At 37.2% G+C, this 24,116-nt stretch overlaps 1 protein-coding gene across 1 annotated transcript in view; it reads right to left on the reverse strand.

Annotated features, from left to right (window-relative positions):
• The window catches only part of LOC109405653 (cadherin-23), an 83,955-nt gene extending 60,595 nt beyond the window's left edge, over positions 1-23,360 (reverse strand). Inside the window, exon 1 of the mRNA XM_019678723.3 lies at positions 22,747-23,360. The gene's annotated coding sequence lies outside the window, so the exon portion shown is untranslated. The remainder of the gene's footprint in view (positions 1-22,746) is intronic.
• Positions 23,361-24,116: the final 756 nt, after the last annotated feature.

A 24,116-nucleotide genomic window follows, 5' to 3' on the forward strand; every position in this document is an offset into this window, starting at 1 on the left:
ATATTCGGCCCACATTCAATTTGTAAAATAGTTATTATTCGTTGAAAACAAATATACAAGTTCAAAATAGCGTCTTTGACCGTCGCATCAAATGTTCAGTTATTGAAAAGTCGATTCGAAATGTTCCAGAATCACGCCAATAATGATCATGTGTATAGACTGCCCACTAAGCCGAAGAATCATGGCGTCTACAAAACATAAACAAAGTGACATTTTCATTCAATTTCAACACTCCAAAGTGCTAAAATTGAAACGAAATGTTACATTTGTTTGGCGCATGGCTTTTCCGATATCCAGTTATGCGTGTTTGTTTGAGATTTTGGTTTATGTTGAGATAGGCCAAACGTGGGAACTATGCCAACGAAGCATCCCGTATATAGATTCTAAGAACAGTTCCATGTCGTCGGCATATCTGAGAATTTTCAGATTTTGTAGTATAAAAGAAATATCGTTAACGCATAAAATGAGAAGCAGGGGTCCCAAGTGTGAACCTTGGGGAACACCAGATGTGACCTTGATTGGTTTTGATTTTTTATCATTGAATCGAACTATCTGTTGGCGATCAGTCAAATACGACTCAATCCAGCCGAGGAGCCTAGTCCAAATTCGCATTTTTGCAAGCTTGAAAATCAACATAGGAATATCCAGTCTATCGGATGCTTTGCTAAAATTAGTATTAAGTGCTTCAACACGATTACCATTATCCATTGCATTTAAAGAAAAATTAACAAATTCCAGCAGATTTGTAGCCGTTGAGCGACCTTTAAAGAAACCATGTTGGGTAATAGTCTATTTTTGATCTGAGTGAAAATATGTTTGTTAATGATACATTCGAAAAGTTTTGGAGTGCATGAAATGATTGCAATTCCACGATAATTTCGAACATCGGATTTTTTACCAGACTTATGGATTGGTATCAAAAAATTTTTTTCCACTCCAGCGGTAATTTTCCAGTTTCCAGCGACATGTTGGAATGATGGTGGAATTTCACCTGGACCTGATCCTTTTGTGATGTCTAGATCATTTAATTTATCTTGAATATCTTTAACGTTAATGTGACTAACACCTACATCATTTGGGAAATCAGGGCAATATGAACAATATTCAAAGTCACGATTGTTGTCAGTATGATTTGTGTAGGTTTCTTGAAAGAATGATGCAAATAGAGTGCAAATGTCCTCTGAATTATCTCCATCTTTCTCGTCTAATGTCATTTTGAAAGGAAAGTCTTAACTTAAGTCAACAAAGTTTTGACTTTACATAATTAAAAAAGTTTTTTGGACAGGATTTGATTTCACTTTCGGTTTTATGTTATAATAATGTTTGGTGAATCGTGGATGAGGACAGGCAGTTGTGGGCAAAACGCTGTAGTAGTCGTAAGCAAACCCTTCAGCAGAACAACAACGGAGTTCATCCCGACCACGAAATAACGGCATTCATCCAGAAAATTTCCAGACCTAGCGCCCTAGCTGACCGGCGAAGTCAACCGAGGCTCATCCAGGCCACTCTTGACAATTTCAAAACCAACCCAGACCAAATCGTCCCACGAATCACCAGCTGATCCATTTAGGCCGTAAGCAGTTGACAGATTCAGCCATGGTCCAGATCAGGAGAGCCATTAGTTGCATGACAGTTCGTTGCCCTTTCATCATTTTTTATAGAATGAGAAAATCTGCTGATCAGATACTCAAGAGGTGGATTCTCGGGTTATGTAAGGATCAACCCACTAAAAACTGATTCACACTCTTCCTCACCTTCGCGGTACGCCCGTTAGGAATGGCTTTGAGAATGAGTGTGGGGGGTCCGTACATAAGTGCTCTCTATTAGATAGCGTTCCACGAGTTACCGCCTTAAGTTTGCCTCTCTTCCCTGGGTTCAGGCTAGACTACCCGTTGGACTCAAGCTCCTCGATGGGTGGGGGGTGGAGGGTCAACTAAACTTGCTGTTGGTCAGCGCGCCATTTTCTCTGTAGTTCAAGTACGATTCGAGAGACCGTGAAGTAACAGATTCCCACTTGGCCGCCCCCGGACACATCTGTTCAACAATATTGTCCGGAATGATATCTCTACCGCACTTCTCCTGCATATACGACCTTTGCTCCACGAAGTAGACGTGTGCGCCGAAGCAGTTTTCATCAGCGGCGGCGTGTATAGTAATTTGAGGCAGCGGCGGCGGCGACGCCGGCGTCACGCCGTACGTCCTATTCGGCGGCGGCGGCGGCGGCGTAATCGGCGTGACCAAATTTTTTATTATATTTTTCAATGAAGTGCAATTTCTAGTCATTGAAAAACGTCAATACAGAATTATTTGTTTCTTGTACCTAAATTACAATTTTCATCTATTTTTTGTGAAAGGTTTAAACGTATGGAAATTAGTGGTTTTAATAAAAACTATCCTTATCCTTATAAACTATAAATTTAAGAGATAATCCTTGAGGACGTTTACCAGGAAATTTATGAAGTATTCCTCTAGATAGAAATTCACAACATCGCACGTCTCGTCTAAGGATATTGTTTTCTAAGACTCAATTTAGACCAGTGTTGTCATGTTCAAAAACGAAATTTTTGTTGGAGTTCTGTTAAGGTTCCTTTCAGGAATTACTCCAGGGATTCTTTCAGGTGGTTTTTCAGAAATTTCTCCAGAAAATTATCAACAGATTCTTCTGGAAGTTTCTTCATGGAGCATCCAAGAAGATCCTCAGATATTCATCCACAAGTGGGATCGTAGACTTCTCTAGAGATTTTTAAAAACTTTCTTTCAGGTATTCTTTCAGATGTTTTTATTTTAAAGGAGTACCATTAGAAATCATTCCAGGATTTATTTATCAACGTTTCTCCAGGAATATCTCAAGAAATTTATCTTGGAATTACTGCACAGCATTTTACAGATTTCCGCGCATTGCTTTAGAGATTCCTTGAAAAATAAAATCACATATACCGTGAGGTCGCATATACCGCCCATGCCCCATTCACCGCTCATTTTGGGCCAATCATACAAACATGATCAAATGTTAGTAAAGTATCGTAACAAAAGTGAATGTAACATGCTGCCACATTAAAAAAAACTTTCATTTCACCAAGTTTTTATATGGATGTACCTGAAATCACGTTCTCAAAAAATATTTCTCACACTGTGCTGCAGGACAACATGGGAACTGTTCAGGGCAAACAGCGGAAGAAATATCCAACAGGTAAAACCTATTAAAGATTCCATTTTGAGAAAACAGGATGAACTGAACGCCATGAATCAATACTTTGGTAAATAAAAGTTATTTTGTTTTTATAAATGAATAGTTTCTGTAATTCCATGAAAAAATAATCCAATGAGCGGTGAGTGGATGCATGAGCGGTAATAGGAGCCAAGAGATAACACATTTGAATTTTTATTTTCTCGGTTGTTAACATATTTTACAATCGTTTTATATTTTTTCTACAATATCAACATAATTGTTGAATTGTTAACGTAAATTAAAGTGCAACATTCGCAAACGTCGATTTTTAATGTCATATACTTTACGAAAATGCCGTTAAATGAGCGGTGAATGGCGACCTCACGGTATATATCATTTTTTTTAACGATTCCTTTATGAATAGGCTTAGTGTACCAGTTATGGCTATAGTACCTCAAATTCGCCATAGTTGATTTTCACCATTTAACAATAAAAATCAACAAGAAAAAAATGTGAACAAAAGATCACACTCACAAAGGATGATTGCAATCAGTTTGCTCAAATTAATCTAGAAATAAATCATTTTCCTTATAATTTTGGCTTCCTTGCACCCTTTTTAACCATAGTGTATCAGTTGTGGTCAATTCATAACTGGTACAGGGTTCCTATTATTGGCACACGTCATAATAAATACTAAAAGTAGTTTTGGCTTGTTTTCCTGTAAAGTATAGATACTAAGCAATCATTTGCCATATCGACGACATTGATCGGTCTTCTTCTTATTTTTGTATGAATAGTTTTCCTTAGGTTGTGCGATAACTGATACAGGCACCCTACTTCACAAGTTCCTCTAGGGAAATTGTATCAGGGAATTTCATCCACTAATATCATTCAGAAATTGCGCAAGAAATTCTTTCAAGAATCCAGAAGTACCTAGTATCTTTGTCTGCAACATTTGCACGAATTTCTGAAGTTTTTTTTTAAGCACTTCTTCAAAACTTCTTCATGATTTTTGAAATTTATCAAGGATGTCATTCAGAAATGCCTTCAAGGATTTTCTCAGAAACTTCTCCAGGATTTTTTCTTTGAATTTTTCCAAAAATGTGTCATAAAATTGTACTAAAAATCCTCCAATGCCATTTCAGAAGTTTTTTTTTCTACCCCTCTGTTGGGGAAATCAAGCCACTTCATCCAATTAACTGATTTCTTGTGGCAAACCTCAGGAATTTCTCCAGGTATTCCCCAGAGACTTCTCCAGGAGCTCATCCAATAAGTGTTTCTTAAATAATTTCAATAAAATTGAATCTCTTCAGGAAATTTTTAAACATTTCTTTAAAAATTTCTTCAGGTAACCTTCGAAGAGTAACTCTAACATGGTATATGTTATTTTATAAAATACTTCTATAAATATCTGTGGAGGAATATCTCAAAGGAAACGAAAGAACCTCTGAAAATTCTCTGAAAGTTATGATAAAAAAAACATGGAAAAATGTTTGAGATAATCTCTTACTAACAACCATGACATACTTTGAAGGAGTCTTAAGTGATATTGTAGAAGGAATTTCTTAGTATGATTTAGATAAAGCACACGGAAGAATTTCTATGAAAAAACACCTTGGAGGTATTTATGAATAAATTATCTTTCCAATTCCTGAAGAAATCCCTGGAGTTATTAATGAACGATTCCCTGAAAAATTATGTGAAAGTATCCCAGGGAAATAGTTCTAGAAAGAATTGCTGAAAACTCTACTTTAGAAACCCTTGATTGAATCCCTACAAGGATTTATAAATAAATATTTAGATCTCTTGGCGGATCGACTGAAAAGTTTATTGCAGGAATTAAACGGCTACGCAGTCTTCAATGTGGAAAACGAAGTTTATTGTTTTCCCGACGTTTCTACACTGGTGTTTTGTGTCATCTTCAGGGGTAGCTAATTGTTCGACCAAAAACGAACAATTAGTTACCCCTGAAGATGACACAAAATCCCAGCGTCGAAACGTCGAGCAAACAATAAACTTCGTTTTCCATATTGAAGACTGCGTAGCCGTTTAATTCCTGCCATATTTAGAAAAATTCCTAGAGGAATCTCTTACCAAAACTCATGGAGGATGTTCTGAAATAATTCCAGGAGGAATTCATGAGCTTATTTTTGAAGGCATCCCAAAGGAATGTCTGGAGAAATACTTTAACTGCAAAAGCTCCTAGAAATATAGGGTGACCAAGGTTGTTATCGACAGGATTGTTCTCTTCGTCATGAGGGGTTTTTTGTCGGCTAAAATGCTTGAAACTTGGTCTAATAATTCAGCTTGATTGGGAATGATTTGAGGCCAATTTTGAGTTCAATAGGTTTAAAAAAAACTCTATGATGAAGAGATCAAAACGGCCGAAAACAGGTGAGTTCCTCTATGTTAAACTTTCTAGGAATTGTTACTGAAGATGTTTTCAAATTTCTTAAAGAATACGAGTAAAACATTTTAATGGTTTCTCTGGAAAAATATCAGGAGGAAATTCTGGTAAAATACATGGAGGAATATCCGGAGAAACTCATGAAGGAATCTCTATATGATTTTGATCACAAAGAATATCTACTGAAATCACTAAACAAAATTATGGAATGGACTTCTGGAGAATTTCCTGGAGACACTCCATGGAGCAATTTATAGAAGAAGCTATGGAGGAATAGGCCTTTTATACGTGACCTATTTAATGAAATTTCAAATAAATTCTTCATAGAAATTCTTTGAAAAATTTATGGAGCAACTTAAGGAATCTCTAAAAATATGTCTAAATGAACATTCGGATTTTTTCTCAAGAATCCTTGCAGAAACTTCTGAAAGAAGTCTGGAAATTTTTCTAGAAGAATTCTTGGTGAAATTTCTGGAGGGGCCTGTATAGGCATATCTTAGTATTTCATGGAATATATGCCTCCAAGAATGTCATTCGTAAATTGCAATGAAAATCTTCCAAGAGATATACAAAGAATATGTAGAAGAATGTTTTTAGGGACTTAATGAGAATATCGCCAAGAATTTTGTTTATAATTCATTATGGTTTTCAAAAGAGTCTCGTTAAGAACTTAAAAAAGAATAAATGAGGATTTTCACAGTATTGCTGTAAGAAATCATAAAATAAAACCATAAAAAAATAAAAAGATTCACAAGAAGAACTTCAGAAAAATATGCCAAAAAAAATAGAAACTGTTTAAAAATTACCACTGTCATTGGTATCATATTTAAACAGGTTGGCGAGAAAAAAAATGTTTGTCGTTATCTCATCGGCGTGGGAAATTTTGTTCGGCGGCGTGGAAAAATATGAACAGCGGCGCGCCGGGTCAATTTAGCTGGCGGCGGCGGCGTGAAAAAATCGTCGGCGACGGCGGCGCGGCGCGGCGGCGCACACGTCTACCACGAAGCGTGGGCGCTCAAGAGCACATGCTCCGCGGTCTCATCGCGGTCTGCGCATTCCGGACATGCGGGGGAGCCTGCGTTTGTTTGTTTGTTTGTTTGTTTGTTTGTTTGTTAGTTTGTTTGTTTGTTTGTTTGTTTGTTTGTTTGTTTGTTTGTTTGTTTGTTTGTTTGTTTGTTTGTTTGTTTGTTTGTTTGTTTGTTTGTTTGTTTGTTTGTTTGTTTGTTTGTTTGTTTGTTTGTTTGTTTGTTTGTTTGTTTGTTTGTTTGTTTGTTTGTTTGTTTGTTTGTTTGTTTGTTTGTTTGTTTGTTTGTTTGTTTGTTTGTTTGTTTGTTTGTTTGTTTGTTTGTTTGTTTGTTTGTTTGTTTGTTTGTTTGTTTGTTTGTTTGTTTGTTTGTTTGTTTGTTTGTTTGTTTGTTTGTTTGTTTGTTTGTTTGTTTGTTTGTTTGTTTGTTTGTTTGTTTGTTTGTTTGTTTGTTTGTTTGTTTGTTTGTTTGTTTGTTTGTTTGTTTGTTTGTTTGTTTGTTTGTTTGTTTGTTTGTTTGTTTGTTTGTTTGTTTGTTTGTTTGTTTGTTTGTTTGTTTGTTTGTTTGTTTGTTTGTTTGTTTGTTTGTTTGTTTGTTTGTTTGTTTGTTTGTTTGTTTGTTTGTTTGTTTGTTTGTTTGTTTGTTTGTTTGTTTGTTTGTTTGTTTGTTTGTTTGTTTGTCAATAACTAAATATGCTATTCAACAGATTTTTCCACCTATTTGGGGAAAACTGTACTGTAAAGCTTGAACTGTTTTACGAATTTTTAATTTCTGCAGCACAAAATTTGAAGAATAAATCCCAACGAGACATACAATTGAAAAGTTAGATATCAACCTCCTAATATTCAAAAGTTTTGAAGGGTGACTTAAACGTAATAAAAATAAAGTAACGTTCTTCATGTTCATTAAATATACGCAGCTTACACAGCACATTACAATTCTCGTATCCAAACAATTTAAACAGGTGGTGACTGGTGTATCAATTTTCCGTTTAAAGTGCTGCGAGTAAAGTCTGCGGAACATGGGCTCAACACCATCTCGCCACGCCGCCGCCACTGACGGTGGGAACAAGGTTAAGTGGTCTATTCTACTGAGGCATAGCACCGTTGGAGTTCAACCACAAGTACAACTGCCACAGACCGTGCACTGTCTAGTTAAGCAAGACACCTTACGAATTACATTTCAACGGTTGCATCACTGCGGTTTGGTGACTTACTTACTTATTCATGAGAAGATACTAATCGAGAAATTAGTGCTGAGTCAGGTTGGGACAGTTCTTAGCCGAGAGTTTTCTTTGTTTATTTTTTTCGTTTGACGTGTTCCATACCCAGGAAAGTTACGGAAATTTCAACCACGAAAAACCCTGTAAACCGGGAATCGAATATTTTAGTAGGGAAGACTGAGAAGCCTTGATTCCTGAGGAGACTTGTCCCTCCATGTTTTCTCGGAATCAAAAACAATTTTCTATATGTGGAACTATATGTGGATGGAAGACTACCTTTTAGCTACATATGATTTGGATTGTGTATTGTATTGCATTATTTTTTAACGACTGAACGTTTGTTTTCAGTACCGTAAAATGGAGTGTTAAGAACTCATGGGGGATTCGTCTTCACATACTACTTTGAGAAATCGCCAAACCGTATAAAAATTGATTTACAATTTCCAAATTTGCTTAAAATGTGTGTTGAAAGTAAAGGCATACTATAAGGGTTACCACTCATGAAAATACGACTTTAACTGGACACTAGACATCAAAAACTGAACGGTATTGCTTTTTCTCAATTTCGCTACCATTGAAACATTCATTTGTAAGGTCAGAAATATTATTAGGAAAAATATGTGAGTAATCGTAAGGTGTTTTACAACTGATTTCAAACGAAACTAGGGCAAAATATTTGATGTTACTAAGGTGGCAAATATTTAAAAAAAAAAAATCACATTACGAAATAACATAAATCAGCTCGATAGCGGAGAAAATAATGGCGGTGGTGTCAATATTATTTTTTTATCAACATAGCCATTCTGCCTTCATAAAAGAACTAAGTAATACAAAACAATTTAATATTGCATTTCAGGCCGAACATTTCAATAGGTCCTAAGTGCAGATGAGAGGCTCTCTTTAAGTCTCCTCTCTTTCGATTATAACGTGCTTGTATTTATTAATTTTTATTTACTTCTTGCGTCGGAAGGTAGATTAAACCATCTTTTAATCCAATAATAATAAATAATCCAAATTGTCAAAATGCCCACTGTGACATTGTAAAAATTCAAAGAGAATCGGAACCAAGAGAGCCTCTCTTTTGCAGATTGGACCTTTAGATATGTTTGTCGCCATTTGTCAAGACAACATGCATGCCAAAATGCTGCTTTAAATGCTAATATAAAACCGCTTGGTTGTTTTTCTGCTTATATGGTGACCAATGAGCATTTAAGTATCATTTTGACAGCTTAGCTAAGTTGTTGCTATTCTGCAATAACTTTACGTGTTTTCAATTAAATCGCTGGGACAACAGTAAATATTTTTTGTTAAAGTGCGCAGCTTACACAACGACTATAGCAATAGCCATAGTTACTGGATTGGATGTTCGAGAGCTGCTTCGTGCAATATCATTTTATATCGCTACTCCGACTTCGTTTAGTGATTCAAGAACTACTCCCATTTGCCAAGGACGTAACTGACGTTGCAAAAAAAACTTGCATTCTTCGAGGCTGCCTAGGATTAATTCGTGTAATGATGTATGTACTGATGAAGGGAAAAGAAGTTATTTAGCTGGACGACGATGGTGGCACAGCGCAGTGTTGATGTGTTTTGTTCACAACAGAACCGTTTGACATGTTAAAGATGGTATACAATTAGAAAATGGTGGAATGTTTATACACTAAGGTCTTTTTTTACACGGGGGATACGTTCCGTGTAAAAAAAAACCGTGTTAATTCGCGAATCCGTGAAAAAAAAAACCGTGTTTATTCGCGAATCCGTGTAAAAAAAAACCGTGTTAATTCGCGAAACCGTGTAAAAAAATACCGTGCTAATTCGGGAATCCGTGTAAAAAAAAACTGAGGGAAATCTGAAAATATTTGAAATGTCCTCACCTTCAGATATCCGAGGTTTGTTTTAGAGAGTAATAAGAAAAGGGGGGGGTAGTAGTAAGGGTTGAATCTAGGGGTTAGTGGGGAAGGGGACAAGGGATGGACTATGGGGAGCAGAGTGCATACTGTTTCCAAGAAAGATCGTAGAGGATATTTTGGGGTGATAAGGACTGTCTAGACGGACGAAACGAAGGATCAAGGAGACTGTCAACACTCTACAGGTCCACGGAGCTAGGTGGTGTAGAGAAAGTTGTTCCAGGACACCCAGAAACTTTCGCGAGTAAAGGCTTTGATATCTACGAGCGTAATCGATTGATTGTTGTTACATCGCTGATACTGTTCTACATCCTACAGGTCTACGGAGCATTGTTCTGTAAATAAATCATTTTCAAACCTGACCTCCAATTTTGATCTCCAAGAACTTCCGCGAGTAAAGGCCAGAAGATCCACAAACATAGCCAATAATTTCTTGCTACATGCGTTGTAACATCCCAGAGGTCCATTGAGCGTTGTACTGAAGAGTATTCATTTCTAAAGACATACTAGGTCTTCCTTGAACTTCCGCGAGTTAAGGCCTTAAGATCTACAAGCGTACTCAATGAATTGTTGTTTAGAAATGTAACATACGTTGTAACATGCTACAGGTCCGTTGTTACATGCTACAGGTCCTAGAACAATTTTTCTGTAAGGAACTAATTGTCATAGATGTTCTAGGTCCTCCAAGAACTTCCACGAGTAAAGTCCTGAAGATCTACAAGCGTTGTCAATGGTTTGTTGTCACATTACTGATACAGTGTAGCGTCCTACAGGTCCAGGGAGCATAGTTGTGTAGAGAAATAATTTCCACAGATGATCTAGGACCTCCAAGAACTTCCGCGAGTAAAGGCCTTAAGATCTACAAGCGTTATCAATGGTTTGTTGCCACATTACTGATATAGTGTAGCGTCCTACAGGTCCAGGGAGCATAGTTCTGTAGAGAAATAATTTCCACAGATGATCTAGGACCTCCAAGAACTTCCGCGAGTGAAGGCCTTAAGATCTACAAGCGTAATCAATGGATTGTTGTTACATTTCTAATACGTTGTAACATGCTACAAGCCCATGAACCATTTTTCTGTATAGAAAAAATTTCCACAGATGTTCTAGGTCCTCCAAGAACTTCCATGAGTAAAGACCTGGATATCTACAAGCGTTATTAATGGGTTGCTGTCACAATACTAATACATTGTAGCGTCCTACAGGTCCAGGGAGCCTAGTTCTGTACAGAAATAATTTCCAATGATAATCTAGGACCTCCAAGAACTTCCGCGAGTAAAGGCCTTAAGATCTACAAACGTTATCAATGGTGTGTTGCCACATTACTGTTACAGTGTAGCGTCCTACAGGTCCAGGGAGCATAGTTCTGTAGAGAAAAAAATTCCAAAGATGATCTAGGAGCTCCAAGAACTTCCGCGAGTAAAGGCCTTAAGATCTACAAGCGTAATCAATGGATTGTTGTTACATTTCTTATACGTTGTAACATGCTACAGGTCCATGAACCATTTTTCTGTATAGAAATAATTTCCACAGATGTTCTAGGTCCTTCAAGAACTTCCATGAGTAAAGACCTAAGATTTATAAGCGCAATCAATACAAGTTCCCAAGAACTTTCGCGAGTTTAGACCTGAAGATCTACAAGCGTTATCAATGGTTTGTTGTCACATTACTGATACAGTATAGCGTCCTAAAGGTCCAGGGAGCATAGTTCTGTTGAGAAATAATTGCCAAACATCTTCTAGGTACTCCAAGAACTTCCATGAGCCGCAAGAGTACTTGGAAGACATAAAGCATTCTTGGAAATCAAGACTCTACAGAACTGTCTTTCATGGACCTGTAGGATGTTGCACCGCGTCAGTAATGCAACAGAAGTCCATTGATAATGCTTATTGATCTTAAGGCCTTAACTCGCGAAAGATCTTGGATTAACTAGAAAATCTTTGAAAATAACTTCTCTATAGAACCGTGATCCATAAATCTGTATAACATCATATAAGTAATGTAAAAGCAATTGATTTATTACACTTGCAGATTCAGGCCTTTACTTGCGGAAGTTCTGGATGACCTAGAACACGTTAACGGAATCTTGCGCCAAGGACCTGTAGTAGACGTGTGCGCCGAAGCAATTTTCACCGGCGGCGGCTTGTATAGTAATTCGAGGCAGCGGCGGCGCACGCCGTTCGTCCTATACGGCGGCGGCGTAATCGGCGTGACCAAAATTTTAAATTATTTTTTTAAGTGAAGAGCAAATTCTAGTCATTAAAAAAAACGTCAATACAGAACAATTTCTTTCTTGTATCTAAATTACAATTTTCATCTATTTTGTGTAAACGGTTTAAACGTATGTCAATCACAGGTTTCAATAAAAACTATTCTCATAAGAACTATGCTATAAATTTCAGAGAGTACCCTTGAGGACGTTTACCAGGAAATTTATAAAGGATTCCTCTAGATAGAAATTCACAACGTCGCACGTCTCGTCTAAGGATATTCTTTTCTAAAACTCATTTTAGACCAGTATAGTCATGGTAAAATTCGAAATGTTTGTAGGTGTTCTGTTAGGGTGCTTTTCAGGAATTACTCCAGGGATTCTATCAGGAGTTTCTCCAAAAAAATCTGAATAGGGTTCCTCTAAGGGGCTTCCTAGAAGATCCTTAGATATTCCTCCACAAGTGGGATCGTAAACTTCTCTAGAGATTTTTAGAAACCTTTCTTCAGGGATTCTTAAGAATTCACTTCAGGATTTATTTCTTAACGTTTCTCCAAGAATATCTTCAGAAATTCCTTTCGGAATTATTGCACAGCATTCTCCAAATTTCAGAGACTCCTTGAAAAAAAAAAATAACAATTTTAGAAAATTCTTTGGTGATTCCCTTACGATTACTTCACAAGCTCCTCTATTTAGAAGTACGTCCATGAGTTCTTTCAGGGTTTGTTCCAAATCACCCTTCAAAAATCATTAGGAGATTTATTTAAGAATTCTTCTAGTATTTTTGTCTGTAATTTCTTTATGGATTTCCGAAGGTTTTTTTCAAGGATTCTTTCAGAAACTTATCAGAGGTGTCCTTTAGAAATGCCTTCAAGGATTTTTAGAAACTTTTTCAGTATTTTTTCCTTGATTTTTCCCAAAAAATTCTCATAAAATTCTACTTAAAAATCCTCTAAATCCATCTCAGGACTTTTTTCCTACCCCTCTATTGGGGAAATTAAGCCACTTCGTCCAATTAACTGAACTTTTGTGTCGAATCTCAGGAGTTCCTCCAGGTATTCCCCAAGGACTTCTCCAGGAGCAATAAACGATTGTTTCTAAAATAGTTTCAATAAAATTTAATCTCATCAGAAATTTATTTAAATATTTCCTTCAGGTAACCCTCGAAGAGTAACTCCAACATGATTTACGTTATTTCAAAAAATAATTCTGTAAAAATCTGTGGAGGAATATCTCAAACCGCTGAGAATTCTTCGAAAATTCTGAAAATGAAAATAACAAAAAATCCATGGAAAAGGTAATTTTTTACTGAATATTATGGGAAACGCTTAAACTACTGAAGGAGTCTCAAGTAATATTTCAAAAGGAATTCCTTAGTAAGATTTAAATGGAGTTCATGGAAGAATTTCTGAAAAGAACCCTTGGAGGAATTTCTGAATAAATTGTCTTTCTAATTCTTGAAGAAATCCCAGAAAATATTCTTGAACGAAGCCCTTCAAGATTATGTGAAACTATCTTAGGGATTTTTCTGAAATGGTTCTAGAAAGAGTTGCTAAAGAAAATGCTGAAAACTCTCCCTCGGAAACCCATGATTGAACTCCTACAAGGATTTATTAAAAAATATTTAGAAACATTCCAAGAGAAATGTCTTACCAAAATTCATGGAGGATGTTCTGAAAGAATTCCAGGAGGAGTTCATGAACATATTTTTAAAGGGATTCCTAAAAGACTGTCTGAAGAAAAACTTTAACAGTAAAGGAAATTTCCAAAGAAATTACCTGTGTAACAACAATTGATTGAATACGCTAGAAAATGTAACAACAATTGATTGAATACGCTAGTAGATCTTCAGGCCTATACTCGCGGAAGGTCTTGGAGGTCCTAAAATATCTTGGAAAAGTACGTCTCTACAGAACTATGCTCTAAGGACCTGTAGGATGTTGCACCGTATCAGTAATGTAACTACAATCCATCGATTACGCTTGTAGATCTTAAGGCCACTACTCACGGAAGTTCTTGTATGCCCTAAGATATCCTTGAAAATTATTTATCTTCAGAACTATGTTCCATGGACCTGTAGGATGTTACATCGCATCAGTAATGTAACTACAATTCATCGATTACGCCTGTAGATCTTAAGGCCACTACTCGCGAAAGTTCTTGGTTTACCTAGAATATCCTTGAAAATAACTTCTCTTCAGAACTATGCTCCATGGACCTGTAGGATGTTACACCGTATAAGTAATTTAACAAAAATCCATTTATTACGGTTGTAGATCTTGAATTCTTCATTCACGGAAATTCTTGGATGACCTAGAGCATATTTTGGAGTTTTTTTTTCTACAGAATTATGCTCCATGGATCTGTAGGATAAAACACAGCATCAATAATATAGCAAAAATAATTGATTACGCTCGTAGATTTTCAGACCTGTATTCTCGGAAGTTCTTGGAGGTCCTAGAATATCTTTGAAAACTACGTCTCAACAGAACTATACTCTAAGGACCTGTAGAATGTTGCACCGTATTAGTAATATGACTACAATCCATCGATTACGCTTGTAGATCTTAAGGTCTTTATTCGCGGAAGTTCTTGGATGCCCTAGAATGTCCTTGAAAACAACATCTCTTCAGAACTATGCTGCATAGACATGTAGGATGTTACACCGTATCAGTAATGTAACTGCAATCCATAGATTACGCTTGTAGATCTTAAGGCCACTACTCGCGGAAGTTCTTAGATGTCCTAAGATATCCTTGGAAATAACTTCTCTTCAGAACTATACTCCATGGACCTGTAGGATGTTACACCGTATCAGTAATTTAACAAAAACCCATTTTTTGCGGTTGTAGATCTTGAATTCTTTATTCGTGGAAATTCTTGGATGACCTAGAGCATATTTGGGAAGTTTCTTTTCCACAGAACTATGCTCCATGGATCTGTAGGATATTACACCGCATCAATAATATAGCAAAAATAATTGATTACGCTCGTAGATTTTCAGGCCTGAACTTTCGGAAGTTCTTTGATGTCCTAGAATATCTTTGAAAACTACGTCTCTACAGAACTATGCTCTAAGGACCTGTAAGATGTTGCACCGTATTAGTAATGTGACTACAGTCCAACGATTACGCTTGTAGATCTTAAGGTCTTTATTCGCGGAAGTTCTTGGATGCCCTAGAATATCCTTGAAAACAACATCTCTTCAGAACTATGCTGCATGGACATGTAGGATGTTACACCGTATCAGTAATGTAACTACAATCCATCGATTACGCATGTAGATCTTAAGGCCACTACTCGCGGAAGTTCTTGGATGCCCTAAGATATCCTTGAAAATTACTTATCTTCAGAACTATGCTCCATGGACCTGTAGGATGTTACACCCCATCAATAATATAGCAAAAATTAATTGATAACGCTCGTAGATTTTCAGGCCTGAACTCTCGGAAGTTCTTGGAGGTCCTAGAATATCTTTAAAAACTACGTCTCTACAGAACTAGACTCTAAAGACCTGTATGATGTTGCACCGTATCAGTAATGTAACTAATTACGCTTGTAGTTCTGAAGGCCTTTATTCGCGGAAGTTCTTGGATGCCCTAGAATATCCTTGAAAACAATATCTCTTCAGAACTATGCTCCATGGACATGTAGGATGTTGCACCGTATCAGTAATGTGACTACAATCCATCGATTACGCTTGTAGATCTTAAGGTCTTTATTCGCGGAAGTTCTTGGATGCCCTAGAATATCCTTGAAAACAACATCTCTTCAGAACTATGCTGCATGGACCTGTAGGGTGTTACACCGCATCAAAAATATAGAAACAATTAACTGATTACGCTCGTAGATTTTCAGGCCTGAACTCTCGGAAGTTCTAGGAGGTCCTAGAATATCTTTGAAAACTACGTCTCAACAGAACTATGCTCTGAGGACCTTTAGGATGTTGCACCGTATCAGTAATGTGACTACAACCCATCCATTACGCTTATAGATCTTAAGGCCTTTATTCGCGGAAGTTCTTGGATGCCCTAAAATATCCTTGAATAAAATTACTTCTCTTCAGAACTATGCTCCATAGACCTGTAGGACGCTGAACCATACTCCAAAAATCACCTTTAGGAAACCCCCCATTTAACCCCTCCTAGCCCCCCATATATTACCCCCCCCCCCTCCTTCAAGAAACAGACCCCCCACACATCCCTTTCCTGCAGACCTCTTACATCATCATCCGCCTTCACCTCATACCACTTTTCAACTCCCTTGCAACCCTTTCCCATAAATCCCATTTCTTCCTTTTAGTAAAAGTTCCCTTCTAGACACTTAGCGCGAGAAAGTTGAAAAAACCGTGTTAATTCGCGAATCCGTGTAAAAAAAAAACCGTGTTAATTCGCGAAACCGTGTAAAAAAAGCCGTGTAAAAAAAACCGTGTAAAAAAAACCGTGTAAAAAAAGACCTTAGTGTACTCAATGCCGTAGTATTTCCCTCTTCACAGAAGTTTGTGTTCTTCAGATATTTTGATATGTTTTAACAAAGGCGTATTTTTCAAAATAAATTTCTCAACTGTTTTCTTATTTAAATATTATCAATGATTGGGATTAAAATGTGACATCCAAAGCTTTTTGAAAATGTGGAACATGCTCACTTGTTCCATATATGTATTATGTAAACCAGACTGTCACTAACTGGTGCAGAAGCAAGAAGACGCATAGTGTTTAGTAAATCATTCTAAAACTTATCCTTTTTTTCACGAAAAACACAAACATAAAGGTAATGGCATGCCAAAACGACAAAAAAGATTTATGAAACTTCTTGCATGAATTATTTGCTTAACCTTGCTCATCAAACATTGAGGTTACTCAATATTTTTAAATATGACCTATCAGCGATGCGGTGTCACGAAAAGGCGAAACCGTAATGGCGTTCGACCTTTGCGTCTGTTTGATTCTGAAATCGATGTGCCTGAATTAAAGTACATTGGAGTTATTCTTGATTCCATATTTTCATGGACATCTCACATTGAGTTCAGAATCAAGAAAGCTTGTATGACCATCGGGCAATGCCGGCGAACCTTTGGTATAACTTGGGATCTAAAACCCAAATATATCAAATGGATTTACGCAACTGTTGTTCGACCTGTTGTATAGGTTTATCGATGTCTTGTGTGGTGGCAAGAGGGCGAAGTGGGAACTCCCACGGCAGCGCTCGAAGTTCTCTTTGACGTTCCGCCGCCATACATTTTTCTCAAGCAAGAAGCACTTTCTTGCACTTACCATCTATGGGTACTCGGTATGCTAGAGGAAACTTCTGTTACTCATAGATCAACACACTCCTTGTTGTTTCTACTTTTGGTGAATTGGGGCAAAGTTGTCCTTGCTCCAAGTGATCTTACAATTGCTTATAATTTTCCATATAGGACATTTTCCACGAAATTCCCTTCCTGGGAAGAGTGGACATCTGGATATATGGAGAGAAGTGCATATTTCGTACGGCATCGTATGTTACACTGATGACTCCCTTCTCTAAAATGGAACTGGTGCTGGTGTCTACTCTCGTGAGCTAAGGCTACATCAATCTTGCTCACTTGGTAAACACTGCACCGTTTTTTAAGACAATTTACACCGTCTTCAGCCAGAGGCTGTACATACTGAACACATTACTCGTACTAGACAAGGACAACGCAGAACACCCAGTGGCAAAATGATTGATTTTTCGTTTGACAAAAAGTTCCCACCAACTGGAGCGGGAATCGAACCCACACACCGAGGCTTACGATACGCCTAGACGACTGCCGCCGCTAACCGCACGGTCACGAAGCCCACCAGGCCAAAATCTTTGTTCTTATGTGCGAAGTGCAATCAGCACTTCATCAACACGTAATGGGCAAACTCATATACTTCTGTTCAGATAGCCAAGCTGCTATTAAAGCATTTGCTTCGGCCAACTCTATGTCGAAGTTAGTTGTCGCTTGTTGAACTCAAATCAAGGAGCTATCCACGTTGTATGGGTACCTGGCCATTCTTCCATCGCAGGAACTGAAATGACTGATGAATTAGCTCGCACTGGAGCATCACATGACTCCATTGGTCTGTTTCGGTATCGAAATGACGGTTAAAGCTTCACATTGAAACCTGGATGGGTGGGCTGTAACGCAGCACGAGCAATTCTGGAATAATTTGGAGTCATGTCGTCCAACAAAATTGTATCTCCAGCGGTGGCGAAGTATCTTACAAATCTGGCAAACAGAATTGCAACATGTTGATCAAAGCAGTGATTGGTCACTTCCGACTCAGCTATCACATGGCGAATTTATTCAGCAAGCTGATTCATTTGTATGTGATAGCTGTGAATCCGAGCATGGAACCTCGTATCATTTGATATGTAACTGTCCAGTTTTTACGCAACTGCGTTTCCGAGTACTTAGTGAATACTGAATAAGTGAAACTGACCTTTAGAAACCTGAATCTTAAAGTTTCTGTTGTTCTCAATCAACTGTGGTAAAGAGCTATAGGTTCTTTTTACGCTTTATGCGTTATTACAGTGCCCTTTTCAGGGCGCTGTTTTAACCCATTTGTGGTACGCTTATGCGTTAGTACCCTCATTCAGGGTAATATTTTCAATCTATCCCTATCCGTATCCTAATTTCCTTCCTTTTCCCTCACCCGAGCAGAGGAGAATATCAAAATAATAACAACTGAATCATAAAACCTGTTTTTATATCTTGGTTTGTTATTATCAACCTATTGAGGCATAACTTTTCCATAACAAGTTTTGTTGGGCAATCTGATTTTGATATGATCCTGCTATTGGTATATTTTCTTTTAATTTTAATAAGATGTTTTGTTGTAGAACAAGTTCTATTATTTTTGTATTATTGAGAGTGCACCATTATTTAACCATCAATAGCACAACAATAAAGTTGTGCAATCCCAACTACACCATGCGAGATTTATAGCAAAAGAGCATGAGCATGAGCATGAGCATAGATGACCGCACAATTCGTAATTGCTACTCCATGATTGACCAGAGCAATCGAAATTGCACAAGGAACCAATGAATAGGAGGGCTTGGGACTACCTTACTATTCTCAATGTGCACAGTTCGAGAACTCACAAGTAATGTCAATAACGGCGCTGGCCACGTCCTTACGGTCATCGAGGAGGGAATGGAATGTTAGTAAGCCAACCGTTGTTATAGAGACCGGGAATCCCAGTGTCTCCACGATTGTCTCGGGAAGGAATTTTTGTTAGTAAGGTAGGGTACATTGTCAGGTCTAGGAGTCACCTATGGTTGGTGATGTGATCTGACAATGGATCAATGAACACTAACTTTCGCGTTAGCCTCGGGCTGAAAATCTCCTTAATAAAGCTAATAATAATAATAATAACTTTGGCGCACAACAGACCATTTTTCTATATGAAAACATGTCTAATAAAATAAATTAGGGAGCAGAAGCTTTAAGCCCATTCCACACAGGAATGAACTGAACGCGACAAAGTACAAACCAATGATCCAAACCATATGCACGGTCAGAAAATTCACTCATTTTGGAGCTAAAGTGGGACAACTCAAAAATGACTAAATTTTTTTTCAGCGATAGCGCTGGCCCAAGTGCGAAAATCTCACCAGTTTAAGTCGCATAATATTCTTGCCTAAATTGGTTGGATTTTTACACTTGGGCCTGCGCTATCGATGGAAAAGCAATTTACTCATTTTTTTTCCAGTTTAGCTCAGTTTTGTGTGAATCTTACTCGTTTTAGAGTAACATTTTCTTAGCGTGTGCATTCACAACAAGAAGCAACACAAAACTAAGCACGGCGCATCTATTATTTTTGTTTTCGCGCAAGACCATAGCGAACAACGCGATTGATTATGCTGCAATATTGACTCATCGCATCAGGAGCGATGCATGCACAGCAAGGAACAAATCAATACTAAACACTAAAAACCCGCGCATCTATTGTTTTCGTTTCCGCGCGAGACAATGACGAACGCGATCGATTATGCTGCGATATTGACTCACCCCATCTGGCCATGCGAGATTTACAGCAAAAAAAATGAAAAAGTTTACATTTGCTGATTTCTATACAAAAAGCCATGTTTGGAATCTATGAGCCATTGAGCCATATCTTCGGTGTCTATTTCTATTTAGTTCGATCCATTTCAGTGGAAAAATTGTAGAATTTCTGTTGGTTCTATTTTGGAATTAAAAAAAAACGAATATTCATGATTCATCATAACTCATAAACAAAACTAATTTCGAAATTATCTCAAGGCCCAAACCAGGAAGACTGGAAGCGTGTCATTCTCTTTGAATTACTGTCTTATGAGTTTAGTGGGTTATGGCCTTAGACATGGCTGTTTATTGCTTTTTATTTTCAAAATGGAACCAACAGCATTTTTTTCCTGAAATGGCTCGATCTTAGGTATTACATACCTACCTTGCGAGGATAAAAAAAATCTGTGTTATGATTCTGATATTATAACTCATTTTGCATCCATATTGTTATCAATAACAATCATTAAAAACGGCTACGTAGTCTCGAAATTAGCAAACGATGTTTATTACTTGCCCACCGTTTCGACACGGGGTTAGCCGTTTTTAATGATAGTTGAAACGATACAGTCGAACCTCCACTAGAGTTATCAATAACATTTTTATTTCAAAATTTGTTATTGAAACACTGTATAAATTCACTGTTATTAAGTTGTTATGAAACTAACAAAACCTGTTATTTAACTGGTCTTCCAGGAACATTTTTTGTTATAATGTTTGTTATTTTGCCGCTTATGACAGACAAGTTTATAACATGGTATGTTATCTTGTACCGACTTTTCGAACCCTCTAAGCAGAATACCCTCTTCGAATGAATGTAATAGGTTTCGTACTTTTTAATTCCGCCCTATGTTCACGGAGACAAATTTCGTTCGTTTGAAATAAAAATATTCATGTTTATTCGGTAAACTGATAAAATTTTTGAAACTAAAATATTAATTTTTAAAACTAACTTAATTACATATTAATTTTACAATACCTGTTGAAAACCCCCCGTTCCGCCGTCGAGAACATAAACAAAACTCTCAAGTTCCAGCTGCAGCACCAAACAAGATTTCCTCTTGCATAAAAAGGCAAGTTTCTCCAAAAGTTTCCACGAAATCCCATTGATTTCGGGAGCGTATGTTATCTACATGATGCCTGGCATTGAAAGTGCCACGCGGGAAGTGGGTTTTCCTAGAGAAGGAAATGACTTTGTAAATTTAATTGGAAAACGAATGTTTCCGTAGGGCCGACCTGCCACAAAAAAAAACAAAAATTTTTACATTTGTTTCTAACATAACCTGTCAGAAGATGCATGTTTGTTTCAAAAATGGATTGAATTTGCTTCAAATGTGACGTTCGGTTTGCTCCAAACAGTTTTATTTTTGTTGCCAGAACAAATTGACAATTTATTTGAGTTTACCTGAAATATTTTTGATTTTACCATGCTTTTTTTTGCGTGTTGCTTATCCTTTGACAGATACGCGTATTTCGACTACCACTTGTAATCTTCCTCAGTGTCATCGGAGTGGATAACTGACACTGAGGAAAATTACAAGTGGTAGTCGAAATACGCGTATCTGTCAAAGGATAAGCAACATAGGGCGGAAATAAAAGGTACGAATCTGATTACACTCATTCGAAAAAAAAATGGTATGATTTGTTAATAACATGAAAATAACTCTTTGCGTTACTCAGTTTTTTTGCCAAAATAACACATTTTATTATACTGTTTGTATTCTTTTCTGCTCGGGTAGGCAGAAAATGAAATAGGCTTTTACTATGGCGATGGCACAAATGTCCCAAATGGAGGATAACATGCCTCTGGAGCTGGCATTCTGATAACTGATTGCTCGAACGGCTTCAAGATGTCTGCTTCACAGAAAAAAAATACTGCTAGGTATTTCAAATTTAATATGTACACCGTAGAGTTATACCACAAAAGCGTAGGTACATAAATTGAACTTTGACACGATATTTTTGGAATGCACTACAAATGATAACTTCAAGGCATTGCAAATATTATTTCTGAGTTTGGAAAATCCCTAGGAGTGTTTTTTGTTAATAATTCCGAGTTTTCTATGCCTCTGGATCATTCTACCAAAAACTAAAACTAGCTTAACTGCTTATGTGTAAAGAAAATGGATGATTTTCGTTTATTCTCCTGACAACATATACAAATGATGAACATACTTTTGAGGCTTACGCCTCCATTTAATTTCTGCTAATATTTTTCATAAATAATTTTAAAACACTTTTTCATATGTAAGTAAGGTTGTTTTAAAACAATTGGTTCACTTGATTCGCATAAACATATTTATTTAAATGGACATAGAAGCATTGTCATGATTCTAAATATGTGTATTTCTGATATTTTATTTGTTCGTGACTATATAATGAAATCTTCAATAGCAATACATAGTAAGTAGAAAAAGTAATTTATTTCATTTCAATATTTATAACTATAATCTGGAGCCACACCGGGCCCCAACAAAAGGAAGATTCAACACAATTTTACATGATATATCATGTAAATCATCATAACACGAAGTTTATATGACTATAATGATGTTTACATGACGTGTAATCCTCACTATTCTTATCTATGCAGTTCTGAGAATTCAAGCTCCCGCTAAGTTTGCGTAATCGTGGTTCAAATTCCGAATTGATTGTCGAGCAGAGAAAATGGTCACAATTTGCATTGTTGCAGATTCAGAAGACATAAATTAGTAGTCAAAACGATTAAACATTTCCGTGTGTTTTAATTACCTCTAACTGCATGTCAACTGAAGAAACTGGCGTAGCGCAACAGTAATCCGATAGTCACAATTTCCGAGATACCCAGACACCAACAACAACGGTTTGAACTTTCCACCTGTTGCTTCATTCGATGAGTCAGTCACAGACTTGGATTCTGGTATCATAACAGCATGCCGGTACACAAATTAAACAGAAACGGCACAACTTTTGCCGTATGGAGACAGCAAACCGCCAAACATTTCAAATTAAAATCACTTCCCTTTTCAGAGGTTTTTTTTCACACTCATTCAAACAACAATACGGATGCCGACCATGTGCACACAGAACATACAGGTAACCTTAGGTGACTTTTTTCTCACTGAACCATGGCGAAGGTTCACTTTTTTTAATGTGAACAAGCTGCTGTACTCCCTCGTGGAGAACAATTATTCTTCGGCACTGTTGGCTGGCTGTTATTGTTTTAGTTTGCCGGGCTCTTCTAGCTGCCTGCTACTTTGGTACCCACGTAAGCGTGAAGTTTTGCGCGCGCGCCCCGGCCGAAAGCACGTTTAACCGCGTCCGGAGAGTGTACTCGACTGAAAAGCATGGCGCGAACTACACCTCTCGGGGGCCCCCATGCATTTTCTGTTTTTCAATGGATTGTGTAGGGGCAAACAGTTGAACAGTTTTTATGCCGGTATGGCGCTACTTTAGATAAATTTACGTGTAACGACGGTGGCTTAGGAATGATCAAAATGTGATACCACAATTAAATCAATGGTACAGGGGGTACAGCCTAGATCGCCTGCAACGCAACTCAACACCCCAAAAGCACAGTATGACTAGGAAAACTTACAGTCTGTTTATAACATATATATATACAGTCTCTAGGAAAACTAACTAAAAACTCCAATATGTACGCCATATTGAATCATTCTATTTATATTGTGTATGAAAATACAAACAATTTACACACAAAAAAAGTTGAATTTCTGCAGACACCTGATGCGCGTAATTGGAGCGACTGATTTCCCAGAATTATATACACTGACCCCACACGTATGAATCATCTAAAGGTTTTTGCATCATAAAAATAATAATACAGAAGAAAATGAACCATATATTTCAATGTAGTCAAAACCAAACAGTAGGATTATGTCTATACTTCTAATTCATGAACACTTTGTTCGTTGAATTTAATGAAACATGTTAAAATTTTGACTTTCTCGAAGAACGCCGGAAACCACAGTTTATGAATCAGCAGAATACTTGCCCACAGATATGAATCAGTTGAGACACTATTTATGAATCATCGAAATTTTGGCAAATTTCTTAAAGCTCATGACACCATACACCTCAATGGCAGTAGAACCATCATCTCAGAACACATAATAGACATC

The sequence above is a fragment of the Aedes albopictus genome, chromosome 1, assembly GCF_035046485.1.
Source record: "Aedes albopictus strain Foshan chromosome 1, AalbF5, whole genome shotgun sequence".
NCBI lineage: Eukaryota > Metazoa > Arthropoda > Insecta > Diptera > Culicidae > Aedes > Aedes albopictus.